The 26,067-nt window shown below is 26.7% G+C and overlaps 1 protein-coding gene across 10 annotated transcripts in view; it reads right to left on the bottom strand.

The window, feature by feature from the left end:
- The window catches only part of nrm (neuromusculin), a 162,461-nt gene that overhangs the window by 134,618 nt on the left and 1,776 nt on the right, over positions 1-26,067 (bottom strand). The gene's annotated exons all lie outside the window — the stretch shown is intronic.

The raw sequence follows: 26,067 nt of genomic DNA, 5'->3' as shown, positions 1-26,067 counted from the left end.
AATTTCTGCGAAATGAAATAATCTTGCAACATTTGCATAATGACTAAATATGATTTAAGCATAACATTCAAATAAAGTTTATTAATGTGGAACCAAAACTGCACAAATGTAAGCTATGTATAAACAATCGTTATCCATTGTAATCTATGAATTTCGTTTCGCATATAAATAATAAAAAAATAATAAAACAGCGTAAGATTATAAATGCAAAATCCTAACAATATATTGCGGTTTATATTCTACGTAATATTATTATAGAGTTTTTTTTCATTATTGCATTTATGCTGTATTTATAACTTCAAGATAACTAAATTAATCTGAAATAATAATATTAAAAAGCGTTTCGCTCAACATAAAAATCGTTTTACTGAAGAAACGCACATGTCTCGTGCGTATATTTCTCAACCGGAATAGCTACAGTATAGTCCATTTCCCACCATTTCCTAGCGGAAGAAACAAGAGCAAGTTACACCGGTTGGAATTGCTTGTAAACTTTATACTTGTCCATTGTTTTAATTAAAGTTTTATTGCCGTATATATTTTGTTAACTGTAACTACACTTCTAATTATAATAATATTATAATCGTAAAATATTAGAAGTCTTAAATAAAATAAGTTTGATATAAATAAAATTTACAAGACAAAATTACATTCATGTAAATCACCAATGAATGGAAATAGGAATTATTTAATCATGTTCTACTGAATACTATGCAAGTGCAATTTATTTAAAAAAAAAAAATTCATGCACGTGTGCATGATATGTGTGTGTGTATATGTGTGTGATATTGTGTAGTATTATAAAATAATTTATATGAAAAATAACTGTTTCCATATGATACATAAAATATTGAAAAGAATAAATTGAATGTTAATAACTTGCCTGATAAAAATGTAAAAACTTAATGTAAGCAATTTACTTAAAAGAAACGATGCGATGAATATTCAGATCGTGATACAAAGTATTTCATATGAATATAACAACAAATGCATTAAAACATGTTTCAGTTCGGTCTGCTGCAACGAAAGTTTGAAGTTTCAGATTTTATTCACTTACGTTAGTTAGGTCGTGAAACATATATTGAAAATATATATGTATAACATTTAAAGTATGTTTAAATAGAATATTTATTATATAATATTAGAATTTGAGAAAATTAATTCAGATTAAGAAAACTAATAAATCAATTTTGTGCATTTTCATGCAACTTTTTTTATGTAAATATGTCATCAATACTTAATAGAAGGCGCTTGAATAATTAGTAAATGCAACACTTTTAGAAATCGGGAGCGATTTATAACAAGATCATCTCTCTCTCTCTCTCTCTCTCTCTCTCTCTCTCTCTCTCTCTCTCTCTCCCCCATGTTTATTGAAATATCATGTGTCCAACATAACGCGCCATAGATAACGCGCTGTCCTCATTTTTGCGCGTTGTTAAATTTTTTATTAAATCGGATTATACGAATGCATGAAATCATGAAGTTGAAAAATGTGCATCACTTTTAAAAAGCATTAGAGAAGAATGTTAATTTTCGCATCGCATCGCATGTGCATAGAGTGATAATACGAATTAACGCAGCGTACATTTTATATTAAGTGATTGTGATTAAGTGTTTGCAGAATTGTTTTTATAAAGAAAAAGTTATAATAAAAATATATGCAATAATATGAAATGAAAAAAAACCATTGAATAAATATAACTCTTAAAGCATGTGAGAAATCGAATAAATTGATTTATAAAGATCTTCGATATATTATTATTCTCTTCAAGTTTTTATTGAAAATGTGTGCGGTATATATTCTGTTGCAAGATAATATTAAGATTGCAAAATAATAGGATCATGGAGAGAATCACTTCATGTCACGTAAAAATACAGACTATATCGGATTCGTGTGCGAGAAATGTATACAAGCATCTTCTTCATCCTTGTTACGTCCCTGCTATACCTTGCTAATGAAGACGATGAAGCACTTCATTAAATCAACTATGATGCGACATCGCAGAAACCAAAAAAAAAAACCAGAATTATGTCAAAGAGGAATATCTATCCGTACAGCAATTAGGGTGATAGTAGTCTTCGATTTGTACGTCTTTCCAGACAATACTTAGCTTTCGTATTTATTTTATATCGTATAAGATCGTTGACGTGGACGCAAATTAAGTAGTACGTTCATGCAATATGTTTGCTTATAAAATTTTCACGAAGTGACGGGTAATCTTTATGTAAAAAATTTAGACTGAGTAAAGTCTAACGAAGAATTAAGAAACCAAACTAAATTAATATTATTTATTTTAATGCAAAGTATAGTACGATAGAATATATTTACATACAACGTAGTTTCAAAACTTCAAAAGTTCATACGTGGAGTTGATTTTTAACTTTGTCGAGATTTGTCGAAAGATGAAACCAAGCGCGAGAGTTAATTATGATTTCCATATGGAAAATTCTTTTGATTACTTTATGCTTGCACTGAATTGTACGTGGTGGAATAAATGGACTCGTTCCATTTACATTCGAGTGACAGAGCTCGTACTCTTTTCCGAGGTTACACAGATTGAGCCAAGGGTATCGGTGTGGTAACGAATAGCACTTTTGTCGATCGCCGCCCAGACAGTCGACAAATGCGATTATGTTTCGTGATAGCTAGGGCCGGGAGTGGCCCGTTAAAATTCCATCGCGTGCGAACTGTGAAATTTGCTCTTCCCGTTGTGCACCGGTCACGGATTACAAAGGCGTGAACAATGATTCGCAATTTTATTTGATTGATCTTCTCAAGTAAAATATATTTCTGAGAATAATTTTACAAGACATACGAATTTCTGTTTACGTATTCGATTATTTATAGTAGTTTATTTATACACGATGCTGAATATTTTAGGATCTGAATGTAGACCTTCGTCAATCTATGCAAGCAGAACTGTCGTGAGAAGTTGCAATAAGCATTACAATAGTTGCATGCAGGCAGCGATAAGGCTGAATTGTTATAATGTAAAAAGTTTGGGTTGATTAGAGAACTTGGTTTGCGAGTGGTCATAACTTTTGATTAATATAGATTTTTACTGGCATTAAAGAACTAATTATTAATATTAGTTCGTAATTTTAGATTTTAATTTACATATTTTCAAATATTATGAGAAAATTTTGCATTATTGAAAATTCATGATGTATATAACCAATTTGTTTCAGTTTTTGTTTTCAAATTTATGCACTTTCTCATTGTTTTCAATCTGCTTGCGCTCATTGTATGGCCTGTCATTTGATATTATGCACGGGTGTGTGAATTCATCACGAATACGTCTTTATAATATCAAAGTTCAACATCTTCATCCGGCTTCATTAGAAAGTTTTCTGAAGCGAGATGTCATCTTCATAATTACAGTGATATAATTACAAAACTCTATATCTAATCTTCCGTCTATATTTTGCAGTACTAAATGAGATTTTTATTGTTTCTACAAACTGCGATCGTTTTTACTACTTGTTTGCGGACTCTAAAATAATATGAGGCAAACGAGCGAAGTAATAAAAAAAATGAAATAAGTAATTTAATACTCTGATAATATCAATACCAGTTGATAAATTTGATAAATAATTTAATTATAAATTATGATATATTATATAATTATTTTATACATAATAATAAAATAAATACAAAATTTATTATCAAATAATAAAACAATTAGAAGTTTATTATTTCATAGCGATGCCTAAAAGTAGATTAAATATTTTTAAAACATATGTAAAGAATAGTGGCAAAAATCATATTTTTTGTCGCAGTATTTTTCGTTGTTTTCAAAAATAGAAATAGTATAACATATGTCTCCGCTAAAAGATATATATGTATGTGTGGCGTATCTGTCGGAGTTGTCACGAAAGGCGATGTTTTTTTCAACACATGTTCCATTGTTCGTAACAAATTGATTAAAAAAAAGAAATAAACTACACGACATCAGTGTGGCCAATCATGTAGTAATCGTAAAGTAATTAAAAAATATTAGCTTAGATTTTTGCAATTGATACGTAAAAATATTTTTCAAAACAATTTTATAAAAACTATAGGAAAATTTCCAAAATGTTGATTTATATCACATGTCTTCTAATTTATTAAAACTTTTTATTATTAGATTTGTAATAAATATTTATATTAAATGTTTCTTTAATATAATATTTACTCATACTTGTATTAAATCTGGAAACTAAAATATGTAATCTGCATATTTTGGTAATTATGTACAATGTGTCGCATACAGCGCATTGATTTCATCGATAATTTATTAGTTGAAAATTAGCGGATATATATCTGCATGTGACAAGCTTAGAGAGCAATGATTGCACGCTACGTAATTATTTGTAATTATTACAGCAAATAATTATTTTCTTATAATATATATAAAAGCAAGTGTATGTATGTATGTATATAAATATTTGTTTTTTATCTAACAAAATTAAATGTAATATAATAATTACATTTCTTAAATTTTTATGTAAAATGTTACAAATTATCCATTATTTAACAACTATACTTTATCTATTCTTTACATATACCTTACCCATTAATTTATCTATCGTATTATTATATTACTATATTAATTTTTCTAAAAAATATGCCTTTTAGATCAATAATTTGTGTTTCTCTCGCAGTCTTCAAAAATTATTGAGGAGGACTCGGAGCTTAATTCTTGGCTATTTGACCTTTTACTGCATTTTACATTATTAAATAATCGCCAGTTTTAAATTCGTATTTCAATAGGTTATTAATTGAACTTGTTATATGATAATTGAATAGATAATAAAAACAATAATAGATGCAAAATACTAAAATAATGTTAACGTAAATAATAAATAAAATGTAAATTTTGAAATTTCATTATTTGCAGTAAATAAAAAACTTTTCGATTAGAAAATCAATCGATAAAATACTATAGTGTTATCATTTAAAAATAACACAAATTTCTAACAAACTTACAATTTAGGAATAAGCAGAGATTTAAAAGTTCAAAAAGACACAAGAAATTAGATAAAAAGAAAATTAGATGACTAGAGTTTGTCTTTGTCAACGCGGTTTCTAAACTTTTATAGAATTCTGTCAGAAATCTCGTGAGAAAAGTTGTGCAATTTTCATCGCAGACATTATAGAATATCTCAAATGTGACGTGAAGAGGTACAAAAGATATTCCAAAATGAGCATTTATTTATGGAAATAGATAATTTATTTCTTTGGAAAAGAATATTTAAAATGTATAAATTTCGTCTTTAAATAAAATAGAATATATATCTTGAACTGTAACTATGAATGTAATTTCTATACTTGGAAATACATAAGTTAATGAAACTTGAAATGCAGCTCGATATCTATAAAATTATGTTGAACTTTTTTGTTGAACAAGACCACAGAAAAAGTTAGGTAAGGTTGACTAAAAAATAGCCTGAAATATTTAATAAGCCCGTGAATGCACGAAGCATTTTTGTCTTTTGAAGCATTTTATATTATTTGCATAATGGAAAATAGAAATTAAATGATTTTGATGATAAAAAGATATCAAGATATAATTGCACGAGTTTATGTTTTCAGACTATTATATATTAATTCTAATAAGCTGTTCATTAAATAGAATATTATATGCTATTTAGATACGTATAATATATAACAATTCTAATATTAATATTAATAAGCAATATATCATAAATCATCGCACCGTCATGTTCATGCACATCAGATCATCATAGTTTACTCTAACAGAAACAATTATTAGCTGTCCATCGAATAGTACTTGCAACAAATATCGTGAATTAATTACACATTTATAAATGTTGATTATTAAATATGCCACTTATGACACTTTTATGACATATGTTAGAACTTGCTATTAACACATTTCTATTTTTCTTTAAACAAAAAGAATGTCACGTAATCTTTTATTTTTCACACAACCGAATTCAAATCACAGCATAATTATTTAATTGTCGTATAAATCGATGATCGATGATCGATATTTGTTACTCTTGTTGTTGTTGTTGTTGTTGTTGTTGATTTTAAATCTTTATGGCAAAGTCATTTACATCACATAAATGAATAATATTTTGTGATTGACTAAAAAAATGATTAATTATTTATTATGAAACTTTAAAAGTTATTTAAATAATCAATATAACATGAATAATATGTATATTAATTAACAGTAATGATATGGCATTTTACAATCTATTTTATTCTCTCTTATTTATTAATATTGAGATAATTCGATATTATTATGTTCGATATTATTATGTATAATCATTAAGAATTCATATATACTTTTTACTGCAATTTTATAAATATATATTTTAATATAAAGATTTTAAGAGATGTACGTGTGTTGTGTGTGCGAAAAGTATTCAAAATAGTCACTATTCTTCTAATAATATTCTTAAAAAGAGTAATCTTAATTCTTACATAATAAAGTATATACATAATATAAACATAGTATTTCGCACTTAAATCTGTAGAAAAGCTGAATGTAAATAAACTGTTATTTTGATATCATTTAGATATATCTTCGCAAAACACTATAAAGCGTGATTGACAAATTTATCGTATTTTGTTATTATGTAATGCTCGTTCACATAATAATAATACTAATATAAAGAAAAAAGTCAGTTTTACTTCATGCAGATAAATTAATCGTCAATTTCTAAATCTCCATCAGTTATTAATTAATATTGACTTTCGTGGAAACAAATCTACTATTCTATATAAAGAGGTTTTGTCTGACACGCAGAAAATATATGCAAATCATTGTCATAACTTCACGCAAATATCTACTGACATCCAGTGAGATACGTAACGGATATTACATTTCCGGTTCACCAGATTGATATTCAAGAATGCTGATTTCACGGAAGGTACATTTCGTGAGAGCCAACAGAGCACAAAGCTGAGAAGAAACTTTTGGCACGTCCATACACGTAACGACCAATATGTCGGCGAAACTAACGCTATTTTCGGCTGGTACTAGCGCTGTAGCAAAACGCGTTTCCGCTTAACTGGCTCGCTATACGTAGCGGAATATAGAATTTCGCTTTCACACGTCACGTCACTTTTCTCTAGTACAAAATGGATGAAGTAGGCGCGGAAACAATTGTACTGATTGTTCGTACCCAGTATTGATACTGAGCAGTATTGTTTTGAAAAATTCGATTGTCTCAAAGTGAGATTGTTTTTGAAGAAAAAAATGTTTAAATCTAACAGTATGGAATGTGTGAAAAAAGTCTTCAATATCAAATATTTAAATAACAAAATGCATTTCAATTTGGCAAGAGAAATCATTCATATAAGTTGTTTATTATTACATGGCGATTTACATGGCATTAAAGTGATTAACTCTTTAACAATTTCCTGCGTAACTTTATTCATATTTCAAATGCATGAATTATACTTCAAATTCTGTTGTTGTTTTCAGCAATAGAGCAAATCGATTTTAAATCATTATTTCTTATTTATTATTTATCTATATATCCAATTTTTTGCTAATTCAGCGAGAAACAAACAATAAATTCTTCCATGTTCATTATTAAGGCATTTCAAAGTTTATTATTAGCAGAGGATTTAATGCGAAATTAGAAAAAAATTCTCGAAAGGAGGAAGCTTAATGGAACTTCACTAAAAACTTTGACAGCGTAAGATATTCAAGAAAAATAAGATATTTTTTTTCAACGAAAATTTAACCAGATCATCAACGAATTAAGATCAATAACGATAGATATTTAACTAGGTCATCAACGAATTAAGATCAATAATGATATAAATATTTTAGGCAATTGCTAACCTCCATGATTTAATGATTTTGTTTATATCAAATATATAATTCATGGATATTATGTTAAAAATGTGTAAAATTTTGTTTTAAATTTTCATTCAATGTAAGCGCAGCTATTGTAAATCGACAGAAGAGAAAATTTTACGAATGTACATGCTATGTACAAATCTTTCTTTCGTTAAATATATTTTGAAATTTGAAATTGATTAAATGTATTATATATGCGCATGTATTTGCACACAGTTATATAAAATCGTGACATAAACGGATTGTCCGTTCCGGTTTTGTTTTTACGAGAGACCATTAGTCAGTCGACTTATTCGGCGCAAGTTCGTGCGGGAAGAAAATTGTGAGAAGCGTGTAAAAAATTTCCGATAGATTTATTTAATCCACATGATCGACGAAGTTATACACTCCGCGGGGAGCATTTTAATCCAACATGGTCTCGATTAGAAAATTTAGTTGCATCGTTGTAAATGTCCGTGTGTCTAGCGAATCGAGTTAAAACAAGAGGAATGTATAGCTTTAGCTACCATCGAGCGTAAAGTCTCTACTTTCTCACGAACAAAACTTTCTAATTGTGGGAGTGTTTGTTTTTTGTCAAGACAAACGTTTGCTCGTTACAACTAAATTTTCTCAACAAGTACCAAAATTGACATTCGGTTTCTAGATGTATAAATACGTTTTGTTTGTCTTTTTTTCCTTTTCTTTATTTAGAATCTAATTCAATGTGGAATAAAATTATTTTTTTTTATATTAAGGTATATTCATTGTTAATACTTTTCAGTGCAGTTTGCACTTTTCATTACTTTGTTTGTAATATCCTAAATTTCACATAATTTACATATGATATACATAGTTTATACACGATAAAGTAAATAAAGTTTTGCTTTTTGAAATATTTTTTTTAAAGTGTATTCGAAAATCATTATATTTTACGAAATAAATACGTATTGGAACAAGAACGCATGTAAACTGATTCGTCATATTAAAAGACAGAACAGATGCGACGATACGATATTCGATCGTAATTCAATCATTTCCCATGATGCTGTGCACGTGCATCTACACGCGCGTCCTGAATTGTAGTCAAACCAAGTTTGAATCGCGATGAAATTCGAATGAAATGTTACATATCACAATCGAAGAGCAAAGAGACTTTTCTATTTTACTCCCGAATGAATATACTTTGTATTCTTAGTAAATATTTATCAAGAATATTACTCAAAATTTTGGAGAATTCAACTTTTTGCTAGGCAAATAATAAAAAAATTTTTATCTTTTTTGAAAGTATACTTCCAAAAATATTTTAATCGAGATTAATCAATTGTTAAATCTGATATCAATATTTCTTTTTTTCAATCAAATATACTATAATTTAATATTTAATATTTAACAATAAATAAATATATAATAAGTATAAATAAATTAATATAACAAGAATGTATTTTTGTATTTACTTTCAATATTTTAAAATTAAATTTAATCTTTATTCTAATTTTTCACAGAATTTGTATTCGTATCTCCTTAAGAAATAGTTTAAAATAAATTGTTATGTATATAAATATTTTTGTATAGATATTTATTTAGAAAAATATACACTGCGCATGTATTCTCGATATATTTTTAATATCCAATACTTCATTCTTTATGAAACTGATCATCCTCTTGATATCTCGAAGAGACAAAACTGAAAATCAATATCAAATACTTTTCATGTTATCATCGATTCTATATATCCACATAAGTCCACGAAAAAAACAACGAAGAAGATCATCCTAAGTAGCGATGAACTGGCGTAATGATGTAACAACGTTCTTCTACTCTACGCGAACTTAATTCCAACTACGATAAGCCTCCGCTTTAGCCAATATATACGTAGTGTTCCAGAATTCTCATCACGTTCTATTTTTAAATCTTATTAATCTTTTTAAATCTTATAAAGATGATTTTCTCCAGCTTAGATACTCTGTTACCAAATCTTTTCGCTTTTAAAACTTTTATGTAAAATTGTCGCAATATTTTAAAATTTTATTATATCTTACTATATATCCTACTATATCTTACTATATCTTACTATATAATACTATAAAACACGTTTCTATATGTTCAGCTACATTAATTCACATTATGATGTATAATTTATTTTGTTTTGTCGCGTGAGTAAAATCTTTTCATTTTTTATTATAAATAATTTAATTATTAATAACTCTAAAAAATTGTTAAATCTTTTTACGAAAAGATGAGATTTATATTTGTTGAAGGATAGGTAAACAAAAAACAGCGAAAAATTTTTAAGACACTCTGTATGAGGTTCGGTGAAGTCGACACGATTGAGTGCGGTCGTTGTTCCTAAATGGGTGGAGTGCTTGCAGCGATCTAGAATTGAGTTCGTGTCTTGAGTCTCAACCGATTGAGAATTTAGCCATCGGCCGATAGCTAGAGGTGATAGGTCACAAAGAGAGTTATATCCATTTATCCATCACGCATACGGTAGTACCAATTGTCTATCAAATATTTAGATTTCCGTTATCGGGTCGGATTATCGCGCAGTTGACCGAAAGATAAACTGTCGGCGAATATGAACACCTAGAATTTCATTATAATATAATATAATACTTTGTTGCCCAAACTTTAGATTGCCATAAATAAGATAAATGTTCATCGACACGAATTTATTTTGTTTTTAAAAGATGTAGAATAATATGAAAATATATTAAGAATGATAGTAAATATAACAGTAGAAATACAAACAATATAATATCGGACAGCTTAATTTAAGACATTCATCTAACATCGCTGTTCTGTGATATAACTTATCTTCAGATTTTCAGTATAAATAATTATAAAAATACTTGGAAATTTACATGTTCTAAGTGGAACAATTTGATAATACATTTTTATTTTTTTTTTTTTAAGAGGAATTAATTTTCTCTTTATTTTCTTACATACTTGTAGCAACATTTTAATTTACTTTGTGATCTTTTTGGGATTTTATCGTTACAGATTATCTTGCGTAATTCATTTGTGCAAGTAACAAATATTTAATATCTCAATTGGTATCTGAATTTCCCGCTCTGTTCAGCGAAATAAATGGCATCGAACAAAAGAGGGACAATTCCGGATTTCATTAAAGCATCGCACGATAACGCAATTCACGTCGAGATTACGTTGGATATTCAACCACATCGTGTTTATGTATTTTCGTTCAGATAATATTGTTAGAACAGGAAAGTGACTAAAATTATAGTTATGAAAGTTATCCATGTTGTTGCAGTTATTAAAAAAGAAACAACACATTTCTACACAGTCCGTCATAGATCAATTTCGAAAACGTAGTCTCTCTTTATTTTTATTACTTAAAAGAGACTCTAAGATTTCAATATTTTATCTGAATAATATTATAGCTTTTCCATTCTATTTCTTACATGGGAAAACAATTATTAACATTGCAAAAATAACTAAAATAATTGATTTTTTATAGAAAATTTGTATTGTATGTATAAATAATAAAAAATTCTTTTTAAAACAAACAGTTTTAAAAAATGATATATTAATAAATAATATTACATTCCATTATCTTCTCTCTTTCTTTTAATTATTGAAAGCAAATTTATAAATTTAATAATATTGATTCATTATTTAAAACATTACGCTTCAAATTTTAATTTACTTAAAATAAAATAGAATATTTATAATACTTTTAATAAAAAATACAATTATATTTTAAAAACGATATTTTATTCACAAAGAAAAAATTCTATTGTAAATAAAGTTGAATGAGAAAGGAAATTATTATACAATTGCGTAATGTATACAGAAAAATTTCTAAGTATTAATAAAAATTTAAAAATTAATTGCCACTCAATTAAGTTGCTTAAAAATAAAATTAAAATATATTTTTATAATATTTAAAAGAGAAAGAAATGCAGAAAAGAAACAGAAATAAAGTCTACGAGTAATGTTAGATTCAATAAAATAGTTAAGTAATGTTAGATTCAATAAAATAGTTAAGTAATGTTAGATTCAATGAAAGAAAGAATAATTTAATTTTATAATTTAATTTTATATTCATCAAATTATGTATTACATAATTAATTTACAAAAGAATTTAATTTTGTGTAAGTTTATAATATAATAATTATCATGCAGTATAATGTAATATTAATTCAAATAAATTATAATATTTTTATTATTATATGCAATAAAATATAAAATGATTGCAAAAACGATTAAGATCATTAGTATTGTGACTAAATATGTTAAATCCATACGTTACGCTCGATTTCATCATAAACCTATAATGGATTACTCGCACCATACATTTACTCGTTAAAATCAATGTTTTCCGTCGCCGAGAGATATAATAGTAGTTATACGATGAATAAATCACTAAAAATTTAACTGACAAATTTTCGATATATGAGTTTTGATGTCGATACGTTCGTTATATAGCGGAAAAATAATTTCTTACGAAATAAATGCTACCGTAAAAAAAAAACAATTTAAATGCATCACATTTTGAAATTTTAATCAAAATAATAATTAATTACTTTAAAGCAGCTTTTTTTTAACATGATTTTAATTAAAATCGTTCAAATATCAAAAATGTAAATAATTAATGTAGAATATTCATTAATTTGTCCCATAAATTAAGACTGTGCCTATAATTAATTATAATTTTGATTCGTCTAGGATATTTTTCTTCTGGGAAATTATTAAAAATAGTTTTGATTTATTTAACAAATTATTAGTTTCACATAATAAAAATAAAGTTGTTATTATGACAATTTTATTTTTTTATTATTGTAACAATTATTGTTATTTAAACAGAAATTTTATTATATAAATCTAGATGTCTATAATAATCCTTTTTATTTTTTAAAATAAAATTATGACATCAAAGTAAATATTTTTTTATTTGTTCTATGTACCCAACATCAGGAATTTACTTACAAAAGCAAGTAAACAGAATTATATGTAGCAAAGTTAATTAGTAAGTCCTGTTTCTTTTGTATAAGTTCGCAAACCATAGCAGTAGGAATCTGGGTTTTCATTATACGTAGATTCGCTATTCGAGACTCATCGTTTTTTCGATGTCTCATCATCTTTCTATTTATCTATCGAAAGTTTATATGCGCAAACAACTAGTTGAATCAAATTTATTAGATAAAATAATCATGGAATAGACATTATTTGTTTATATTCAATATTACATAAATTTTTTTTCAAGATATATATATATATATATATATATATATATCATATAAATTTAAATACAACGGATATAGATTATAATATTGTTTAATATTAATTTAATAAACAATATTATGTAATATATAAAATTTTGAAAATAAAGAAAACATAAAATAATAAAATAAATAAAAAGATCATCAACAACAAAGAAATATTAACAAAGTATTTGATTACATTTGATTTAAAATGTGTTCTTACTATTTCAATAAATTTTGTATGCTATAATTACATTTAATGTTGATGGAATTGTACATGTAGTATACCCTCATACTTTAAATCGATAAAAACCAAAATTCCAAATCGAGGTTAGCAAATTCGATCGATGCACGAAACGCACTGCATTCTACTTATGAATTGATCATTTCAATTCAGGGTCTACCTCCCTCTCTTCTAACGACGCCTTATCGTTTCGCAATCTCTCTGCATCGAGCTTAAGCAAACTTTACATAACGAAGTTTCGCTGAATTTAAATTAGTGGAAGTTATGTGACCTCATATCGGTCACTATTGGAAACTCGGTTATGTGTTCCCTCGCGATAGTTACGTCTCAGTAACTTGCACCTAAAATAACTTTTCCTAATATGATTATGCAAGAGAATTATTTCAAAAAAATTTGACATATATTTTATATACTATATTATTATATATACTATATTTCAAAATATTAATACATTTTGTCGATAATGTGAACGCAAAACTTCAAAATAAATTTTAATGCTATTTAAAAAATTTTTTTTAATATTTTACATTTTACATATTTAGAGAAACATAACTTTGTGAAAAGAGCAAAAATACTAATTAGAAAGAAATAATTAATAAAAAATTGATAATAACAAAATGTTATATATAATTCTGTTTACTTGCCTTTGTAAGTAAATTCTCGGTGGGTACATAGAACAGATAAAAAAATATTTACTTTGATGTCATAATTTTATTTTAAAAAATAAAATTGTTAAATTTGAAATCAACATTTCGAAATTTAAGATTTATTTAAAAAGGATATCGATCATTTTTATTAATATGTCATATTTTCTGTTTATTATTGTTTACAAATGTCGTGTTAAAGTGACAAGTGTATCACGATAGGAACATTGATCAATGTGTTAATCTCCCAAAAGACGTTGTATAATCGTACATCGTATATTGTGAATATCTGTCTTATGTACCTTCAATATCTCCTTTACTGTTAAAAAACCACAACGGAGACATTTCATGTTGTCTCATCAAACTCATCATCCATCAGGACATATTAATTATATTATTCAACAATAGTTTCAATTGTTGATTTTGCATTGTTAGAGAATCGCGATTATAGTGCAAATTGAAAATAAGAAAATAGAAAAAGAAGAAAAAAGAAAAAAATATGACAATAAAAAATATTAAGAAATTAAATATAATGATGTTATTAAATATATTTTTAAATTTATTGTTACATTATTTTCGTGATCATTTTATCTCAAAGATTTTTTTACAATTATTATTAATTAATATATTTCCGTAAAGTATTTGAATGATTTTAAGTGGTTTGACGAAAAGAGAAATAACTTAATAATATTTTATGTGTTAAAATTCCATCAGGAAATTTTAAATAATTATTTTGAATAATTAATTATCGTTATAACATCATAGATTAAGAAGGTTTTCTAAATTTTATCAAATATTTCTTTAAAAATTCCGACACATTATCGAAATATAACATTTTTATATTTCAATTTGTTTACTATAATTTTTCTAATATATAATATATATTGTATGACATGTCTATTATATATGTATAAAATACATTTTATATATAATTTCGTTTAATTGTTAAAATAATTGTTATCTTATAAGGTTATCCTAGATAGTTTTTAACTCTCAAATTATAAAATTAATAGAAAAATAAAGCATTTGCAGATTTATTTTTTTTCTTCATAATTCTATTTACAGGATAGAACAAATGCGATAAAACTTCTTGGTTAAATCCATGTAGAAGCTTTGCAAAATGTTTTCTTATCATGTCTGCGCAACGTGCATAAAAGCGATATCAGATTTACAACTACTTTGAAATTCTCTCATACTCCCTTTTTCTCTCTTTTTAGTTCCTGATAAAAATCTTTCTAACATTCTAGATCGCGATAATATCAGGATATTTCTTTGAAATTTGTATCTTCTATTTTTCTTTTACTTGTTAAATCTGCTAATTGATATCATGTACATCAAATAAAAATCTTATGCATGAGTTCACAATTAATGTTATTTAGCATTAGTTAATCCAATGTCGCAATGTAACAAAAAGATTAATATCTAAAAAGGATGTATATATTTTTATATTTAGAATAATGGATATTCAATTCTCTATCGTAAAACATATAAAAAAGTTATGTATAATTTCAAGATTAATAATCGCTTTATTCTTTTGCATAACGAAAAAATGTGTTCCGTTTCCGATAATCCAACAAATAAATTCGATCATATTGCATGATTAATTTTGCGCGATACATTCAACTTCGCGGGGAATGTCCGATCCATTAATATAATCATTAAGCAGGCTGTTCAGCACACTTGACAGTGCTGCGAACTCGCAATTAACAGCATGCACGAGACAAACGGGGCCGCGGTTGACACGCTTACAAATTAACGTGTCAGCCGGGCGCCGAGAAATGCGGTCCAAGCATAAGTAAAACAGGTTCGCGTGCATAGCACGTGACATACAAAAATTTTTAGCGACGCATGACACCGAGTCGTTATGGATATTGTAAATTTTAAGACACACAAGAGAATAATAAGGTAAAATTTTTAAACATCATTAAGCATTTCGATAGCAAAACACATCAAATATGTTGCACAGTGACAACCGTAGTTTCAAGAGCGTAGTTTGAAGTTACGGTGCACTCGATAGAATATGAATAACGTGCATACAGGCATTCGATTTCGATACCGATTTTCGACATCGATAATGGAAAAAGGTTTAAATTTCCTGGATTGATACGGTCTTCCTGCGTACGGTAAATGTGAATAACAAAACACAACTGAATCACATGTTTGTGAAAGACGAACATAACAAACTTTACGTTTTCGATGGTGTATAAAGTATTTTTTTATAGCTTTGTTTTATTTCCTCTCGCAATCTTTTCATGTACAAAACAGAATAATTCTGTAGTACAGCTTTTCTAAAAAATAGTTGCAAATTACATGTTTCCAAATCAAAGGATTTAAAAAAAATCATATTTATTATATTATTAAAGCACTCTTCTCTTGCATCAATTATTAGATTTAAATAATTTTACTTATTAAATTTACTTATTTAATGTTTTCTTTAGAAAAGCGTAGAATATATTTAAAAATAGTTTGCATTGAAAGAAATTGTGATTATCTATTTAGAGAAACATATTCTATTCGATAAAAATTTTGTAAAATGTAAACCAAAATAATTTTATAAATTATTATGAACAAGACAATCAATATTGCAATTAAAATATTGAAAAATATTACTCTATAATAGTGATAATGTTGAAAAATATTATTCTATAACACAACTGAAGAGAGAGATATTTTAGCAAATCTAGCTTTATCAGTTTTGCAAAAATAAAAATCAATTACGTATTACCGTAGTAATAATATTTCCTTAATCCAATCAAAAATCAATTCTATCTATAGAACTTCAAGATAATAAAATTAGTGCGATCTATTATCTTATTTATATCTCATTTTTTAACATAATGTTTTGCATTATAAAATTAAAAATTAGTATTTAAATTTTCTTATGATAGTCTCATATTTAGAAGATAAAGCTTTAGAAAAAGAATCTGAAAAATATCGTTGTAGTGTATATTCTGAAGAATTACATTATTGTCGTTGAAATAGTGCGACCAGATAAATTTCAAAAACAACTTTAAATATACGAATTGATAAAACAAATTTTATTGCGATAAAGAACATTAAGTTATGTTCTATAATTTTCTCTCTTGAAAATAATGATAAAATTATTATTTTATACTTTTATTAACTTATATTTGAGTTTGCATTTTTGCTTCTCTTGTCTAAAGCATATTGCAACAAGATTTCGAAAAATGTTATCATGATGCATAGTAAGTTCTGTCAACGTATTAAAAATTAATCCATAACGACAGTAAATTGCATTGGAAAAGAAAAATAAAATTATCTACGTGCATATGCAAATTCATTGTTCATATGATTACGGCACTATAGCAAATGCGAGACGATGTGATGAAAGTCCAAAACAATTTTAATTCGAATAAATAAAGTGAGTTTACAATGTAATCTTTTCTCGTATTCACTTTTCACAACCTATTTCAGTAAAAATTGATACGAAATCAGTATATTTCGTATTAGCACGATTGTAAAAAAACTTTTCAATTATCATTATAAATCACAAAATATAATTAAGTTAAATAACAATCAATATTTTAATGTAATAAAATTTTGTAACATAATTTGATAAAAATAAATCAATACAATAATAAATTAAAAAATTTAAACCTTTCTTCTTCGATTTTTAATTATATTTTACTTAAACATGTTATAAAAAATCCATTCTTGATATATAATTCATTATTATTCATTTCTTCATTAACATTAAGATCTTTTCATGTATGATGTAACATGAAATGTCATATCATTTATAATCGTTTGTCTTTGATATCATGACAAAACGCGCAATACAACGTGACATGAACATGCTTTTATCAGCCATGCTTTCATTAATTTCTCGATTATTTACTGTTACTATTTAATGTACAACACTAACATTTTTAAATTTTGGTCTTAACTATAAAAAAAAAATTAATTATTTTGTACTAAGGAAATCTATGAAAAAGTATAATTATATAATAAAATATCAAAATATTAAATAATAATAATATAATAATGACATGTATAACTAATTAGAAACCTGTCAATTTGCTTCAATATATGTATTTGGTAGATAAATTCTTCTTCTATTAAATATTAAAAAATGATATCCGCTATAAATAACAAAAAAGAAACACACACACACACACACACACACACACACACACACACACACACACACACACACACACGCACGCACGCACGCACGCACGCACGCACGCACGCACGCACGCACGCACGCACGCACACACGCACGCACGCACACCTATGAGAATATAATATGTGCAAACAAATCACGGAAGAAAATCAATTATTAGGTACATTAATTTACAGCGAATATATAGAAGCTAAGTGATATAATTCTGTTATATCCTATTGTGATAATGAGATAATATCTGTGGTAAATTTAATATAAAGGCGACAAGTATCTTCATCATTACGATCGATATGTATTTGCACATAATGATAATATACGATGCACGTATTGCAATCTGTACGTCTAATTTATAGTTATGTGTTTCTCTCTCTCAATGTGACATTGATAAATATAATGATGATTATGATATCAAATTCAAATGCAACGCGTGATAATTACGTATATGAAAACGTGTATGTTTTTCCTCTTTTCTATTCATTTTCCTTTTCATGCAATTTTTAAAAAATATTTAAACAATGTGACAAATGTGCAACAATTTTGTTTAAACAAATATTATATCTTTAAACAAATATTATTATCTTATAAATTATTTATACGTAGAAAAATTAAAATGTAAGAGTAATTTGATTGATTTTTATAAATGTTTTGTATAGATATCAATTTGATTTAGAAATTTGACAATGAATTTGATATTAAAGATATGTAAAACATGCTATAATCACCATCGAAATATATTTAAATTACCTGAATAAATATTAAATTTTGGAAATGAAAATTCGAAAAGTTAAACGCACAATAAATATAAAATAATATACAATAAGTATAAAATATAATCATCTTATACTTACTTGTATTCATTATGCGTTAGATTTAATTTTATTTTGAATTTTTATTTCTAGAATTTAATATTTATTCTTAATATTTCCTTCATTGTGCGCAGGGCCTAATTTTTACAATTCCTATGTACAATTGAATTTGATAACAGGAATTCATTGATAACAGGAATTGTTATCAAAGCAATTTGATCTCTATGCATAAATTAATGCATAAATAAATTATTAATATACTAATAATATTTTATGTCACGCAATTATATACAGGCACTGTTTATACTTTATTTACAATAATTCTGTAAAATACTATAAAGTATTTTTTTTCAGTAAGATATAAACAAATATTATGCTTAAAATATTATGCCAATATCAGAATATTTTCATAATATTTTAAGAATTGTATTAAAATCGAAATACCTAGGAAAGATAACTTTATTATTTTTTTTTATTCTGAAGAAGTGTTGATATTTCAACATTTCACATTTTTTTTAAAAAAGACTTTGATGTCAGCACTTAATATGCATAAATGTTTCAATACTTTTATTTAATATCGAGACAAGAGATAAATAAATGTATTTTATCTTCATGTTAAAAAAATAATATTTTTTTGCAACTTTTATCTTATTATTTTTTAAAATGTCACAGTAATCAATTAATTATTACGATTTAATAATTTTTTTTTGTAAAATAATCTCGTGAATTAGAAGTGATTTCATAACAACAGGAATCATTTAATGATTAACATTTAATGATTAATTATAATTTATTTCTCTCGCATCTTTATCTAGATCAACTTTGTTTCTCATTTTATCGGGTGTTATACTGGAATAGTTTATATTGTTAAAATGTGAAAAGTTATAATACGAAGAGTTACTTAACCAAGTGAAGTAGACGAGTTTAGTCCGTTCCGCATACTTCAGAGAAACAAATGCTCTCAGGTGCAAGAGAGGCTTTCATGTAACAATATGTAAAGTCCTTTAGGACATACCAGTAAGTAATATATGAATATTAAAAGTTTTATTATCAATGTCTGAGCATATAATCGAATTGATATTTTTCATGAAAAGGACACAATAAATCGTATAATATTATTATATTCTATTAGTTGAAAAAATTATTATCGATGTTTCACGTTTTACTTATTTCGAGAAAATACAAATAACGAACTTTAATCTTAAATTTTGCATGCTTTATAATTATCTCATGCATGTCTCTTTATCTCATACATATTTTTCCAGTTTATAATATTCATGGCGTGACAGTTGAACATTATTAATTAAGTTGTTTCTCGTCAATATTAATCGCAGATATTTCATTTGCTAAGTAACAATCAATACTTCATATTTCTATTAATGTTAAGTTTTTATATTTTTGTATTGCTCGAAATTTCATCCGAGAGCATTTGTTTCAAAGTATGCGGAAGGAACTAAACCCTTCTACTTCACTTTATTAAGTAACTCTTCGCATTATAACTTTTTGTATTTTAACAATATAAATTGCGGTATAAAATCTAATAGAAAAAATATGTATGTTACTGATATATAATATTTTAATGAAAATTCTACAATTTATAGTTTTTTATAAGAAACAGAAATATTTTTTTATAAAAATTATTAGCGTCATTTAAAATTCGGAAGAGAAACTTTTTCATGAGAAACTCACTGTTTTTCATTTCTATAAATAAATTAATCCATCCCAAATTAGAAGCAGCGTAAATTTGTAATTTCCTAACTTTTAATAGCATTAAAGTTATTTCAATCATAACATAAATTATGTAAAAATTCCTTGAATGTATACATTCTTGCACAATTTGAATCAAACTTACTTCATATTATTTCTATAAATTAATTATAAATATTTCTTTATAAATTTCAATAATGAAGTAATATTAGATAATTTAAATTTTCGTTACAACTTTCAAACAACTTTCAAACATATTTTTATCACGACATTATTAATATGCTATTTATATATATATATATTTGTTTATAAATATTTTATATTTATATATATTTGTTTATAAATATTTTATATTTAACCTATTACTTATATCTTTTGCTGAATGCGTTAATAAATATAACTCGGAAATTTTTATGCACGAGCACTTGAGTTTATCGGAAATTCATAAGATTTTACGGTAATATATAGTATATGTTACAGGTGGGGAGTATACATATGTCGATATAATCTTCTTATATTCTAGCATACTGTATCGCAAGACTATTCATCGAATTCGCAAACTAACTCGCTTTATCAATGCTTTACCTAGAATTTACATCGACCGAAATTGGTATCGCTCGATACGTCTCGATAAGGATTATCCTCCTAAGTGTAAATTTACACGAGAAATCAAAAGATCGCAGCTGTTCGTGAGCTGCACATGAGCTGCACAATTGTAAACGAAAGTAAACGTATTTGCTACTAAATCCGTCCGGGATTTCGCAAGGCTATTTTACGAGACAAGGCGCCGTTTTTTATGACATATTTGTACGAAAAATAATGAGAGGAGTTGCATTTTATAATAGCACCCTTGTTATACACGCGTATAACATATGTCTAATGCGTTGCGATACATATACGCAGTTTGCGAAATATCGAGTGCGAAAAGTATGCACCTAAATATTATTATCGTGTGAACCTGCGATGATGGTAATTAATTCCGTCTGCAGCATGCTTTCCGTGAAATGACCCGGCACCACTGGGGGTGACGCTGAAGTTACATAAGGCACACATACATTACACCTATATCCAAAAACTTATTTCATTTAAACTTCTCAAACTACCGGAATTGATAAGCGTAAAACGAAACTGCAATGTTTTCGTGTATTTCTACTGTATAAGCGTGTGAGCGAGTAACACGAAACTTGAGATTACCGGCTAATATATAATTATCTCATTCGAGTGCTCTCACGGTCAGTTTGATAAATACAAATCCACTTTAGTCGTAATTAAAAACTTTTTTTTCCGTGCCTCCAAACACGCAGTTTGGAAATCTAAAATTAACAATAAGGGATAATTTTATTTTCAAATAGACTCAATCTTTTAATTTATATAGAATATTATTATTAAATAATCTGTTAAATAATTTAATAATTTATACAAAATACGATCATTTTTTAAATAAAATGTCTGCTAACTATAAGAGAAAACCAATAATCTTAAACATCTATGATCAATCTAGTTTAAGATATTACATAAAAAGAAAAATAAAAGAAAAATATCTACTTCAGAGTTCATCTGTGCTCATGATTCCACGATATATCGAACATTGCTTCTTAAGAACAGAAATTTTGAATTCAATATTTTATTAAAGTATTGTTAATAAAGAAATATATAGAAGCGTAGTACGGATACTTCTGCTTACCTTTATGCAAAAGTTTTGCGAGAAGTAAGTATTTAGAGGTACAGATTTCTATTCACAGCGTGACTGTTATTAATATCTCCCGACAGTATCCTTCTGAATTAAATTGATAAAACTTTGCAACAGTTAATGAAACTTCTGATTGTTGTAGAACGAAGTCTAAAGTGAAATTAGTGATAAACTATTTCTGTAACAAAAGTATATTATATTCCAGTATTTCACTTTCATCATGCAAAACAAAATAATATTTGAAAAATAATGTCGATCGTTGCGAAAATGTATGATTTTGCAACTTATAAATAAATAGGTATTTTCCTAGAAAGAGAGAGAAAGAGAGAGAGAGAGTATAAATGAAATATCTTGTATAAATGAAATATATTTAATCCGACATAATTTATTTCTAATTAATAATCAAATTTATATTTTTTGTGACATTATTTACATAAAAATAAGTTTTAATTTGATATAAGAATAAAAAAATATTAAAACAAATTTTTATTTTAAAAATTTTAGTAAAAGTAATAAAGGAATTGTACAAGCTCAAACAAGTAATATTTCCAAGTGTATTAATAATATTATATATCCTATAAGTTTATCAATAATATTATTGATAATTATTAATATTACTAATTATTTCTAACAATATTATTTGTATTAAAAATAATATTTAATTCTGTTTTATAACCGTTTGTATGGTTTTCATTAGCATCTTTTATCAAAAAAATAATTATCTTAAATTATAATACTAAATTTTTAAGTTTTTATTTATTTTTATCCAAACTAGAAGGTCTAAGTGTATTTTGAAAAAAGTACCCATCTGTAGCTGCTAAACTTCCAGTTTCCCTGACGATGCAGCATGTTGGCATGATCATCCAGAAAATATTAGAAACTTTCCATGCATCGAAAATGTAAAAAAGTATAGAATTCATACTATATTGCATATGTATATATGTTTATATATGCAGTATCGTCATTTTAATACTTCTTTGTAACACAATTTTTATTTCAATCATTTTTTGTTTTTTTTTTTTTTAAGGCGAAACATTTGTTACTAAGTTTCATATATCAAAATATAAAATAAAATAAAAGTTACGTTACAAATACAATTTATAACTTGAATGATAAAATGTTTTTATGAAAAAGATTGATTGACATTGATGATTGAAAAGTTTATTGCTGGAAACTGGCGAAGCTTTGCTCATTAATTACATAATATTGCAAACATATTAACCACAAGTACAGAGAGATTATATTATAATAACATATTCATTACATTCATAACATATTAATTAAATTGTATTTCTATATTTTCATTCAATATATATTAGAAAATTTTTTTTCCATTTATATCTATCAAATACATTCAGTTACATATTTTTCTTTAATATATTTTTCACTCTGTTTTTTTACTCATTTCAAAATAGTTTTATAAATTTTAATAAAAAAAATTTAGCACAAAATACAATATCCGTAATTTAAAAAAAATGATTAAATTTTATACATTACAGATTGTAGACTAAACGTATAAATAAATGAAATAAAATATTGTTCAACTAAATTTTATAAAAAAAGGGTTTTCTATATTTTTCTATCTCTGCAATTATAAATAAAAACTCTAAATAAACTCTATATTTTCCTTACATATCAAATTACATACATCATTTTTATTCAATTTGACGTATTTTAATTTTACGTTGTAAAGCAATAAGCAAATGTAATTTTTATAGTTTACTTTATGGTTTAATATTGTTGTATCTGTATATTATTGTAATGTGAGTGCGACATATCGCGTCATTTCCAAACAATCATCGCTGCTTTTAGTAAACTTCTATTGCATTTGCTTCTCTTGTGCGTTTGCCACATGCGAACGCGCTTCTCAACCTACCGTATTATATTTGTTAGTTCCTGAGCGGCCACACAGATTTAGAACTTGCTTGGGACTTGGCCAACACGTGACGTGCTTTCAGATTACTAGAATTTGAAGCATTTCCGACGTAATTGCACACACGGTGTGCAAGTGCAATAAGCATGATATTATATAATGCATATAAGACTCGATTTCGAAATATCATTGAGAAATCAAACCATAAACCAGTCATACCAAAGTGTAATACGTTGATTAAAAAATTGTAAAATAAGTTTAGAATACTTTCATGTTAATTATTAGAAAATTGGCTCAAAGATATACGAATATAAATTATATTAAACGCAGAAAATAATATTTTATGGTATAACTAATAACAGATTGCCAAAACTACATTTAATTGAGCAAAAATATTTATTTTTTCTATGTAAAATTCATTGCAAATAATTAATCAATTATTCATGTACTTCTCCATTACATAGACTTTCTTTAAATGCCAATTACCGTTTTGCAAATTATTTCGCTTTAATCATATTTCAATATTCTTCACTCTTAATCTTGTCTTAAACATATCAATGACACGCGATGATGTATCGCGCGTCATTCCAAATTGTTTCGTGCAACAAAAGTTACGGAACTAACGCCGCAAAACGGCGTTAAGTGATTTTTAGAATGTCGTTTATATGCAAAGATATACATCAACGACGAAAGCAGCTCGCGACGATTTATACATTTTTTTAATACAAGATAGCATCTATGTATGCATCGTGTATAATAGCGTAGATAGGGTCAGCGTAAATTTATTCTCGACGGATATTTAAAGAGCCCGCTCATCGTCATGCAATATATCGATGTACGCTAGCTGCGTATCGCTATTTTTAAATTCTGATAAGACTTCTTTACTACGTATAAACAAAACAATTGATTTTTTTGTATAAATAGATAAATTATCTAAGCAAAATTAACAATAATACGTGACGTTGTGCTACGCAAAAAGATAGCGGATATTCCGATACTTACGTAAAGAAACATCTATCTTGATATTTGCAAAATTTGCGATGTCTGCATTTTTGTGCGCCACTGATGCATGGAATGTTTATTGGAACAGAGGAATACGACGTGTGAAAATATTTTCTGTTCTTTCCCTCGCAATATATATATATATATATATATATATATATATATATATATATATATATATATATATCGAAACGACGAGGTGTGGGATTCGGGAATTTTTTCATTCGATACGGGAGTTTGATTACGAGCACGATGGTACGCATACGTATCAAATAACGAGGGCGCGTGTACATCACAATCACGCGGTGAATGCGGCGTATGCGTGCGGTTTGAACTTTTCCCGCAGCCCCTCAAGATGTGCAGATATCACGTCCGTTTTCTTTCCCTTTCATCTGATTTTCAATGGCCGTGTACACATCCGGGGGCTGTGTGTGACGGGCGGCGACTATTATTCCGCGGCCTTGAACACGCGAGGCACCGTCCTCGTACGATTTATGCTAGGAGTTGCGGCAACGGCGCGCGCGGACGTTCGCCACTCGTGCAACATTAAAATCTCGTTTCGCTGAATCGCAGGTGGGACAACCGGACGTTGCTTTTCCACGGGGGAAATTATACTCGCGTATAAAAGCGTTTTTCTCTGAATTTCTGGTGGCTTCGCTGAGCATTATTGTTTTCCCCAACCCGTCGCCCGGCTTCCTTCCGTCTCGAGCTTTTCAACTTTCAGACAGGCATTAAGAAGTCTAGTGCTATTTCGTGGCTTGTCCTACGTTTTGCGCTATTCAAATTCTTCAAATCATTTTCGCGAACAATTTCTATGCTATATATACAAATTGATTTCTTATTTTGCTTTTTGCTTACGACTCGTATCATAAATATGTTCATTGAAGAATAAGGGAAGTGAATATAAATATGTTACATAACGAA

Source organism: Pogonomyrmex barbatus, unplaced genomic scaffold, assembly GCF_055798465.1.
Source record: "Pogonomyrmex barbatus isolate J1 unplaced genomic scaffold, ASM5579846v1 scaffold5, whole genome shotgun sequence".
Taxonomy (NCBI): domain Eukaryota; kingdom Metazoa; phylum Arthropoda; class Insecta; order Hymenoptera; family Formicidae; genus Pogonomyrmex; species Pogonomyrmex barbatus.
Note: the sequence above shows the minus strand (reverse complement) of the source record. Positions and strands in the feature narration are given on the sequence as shown.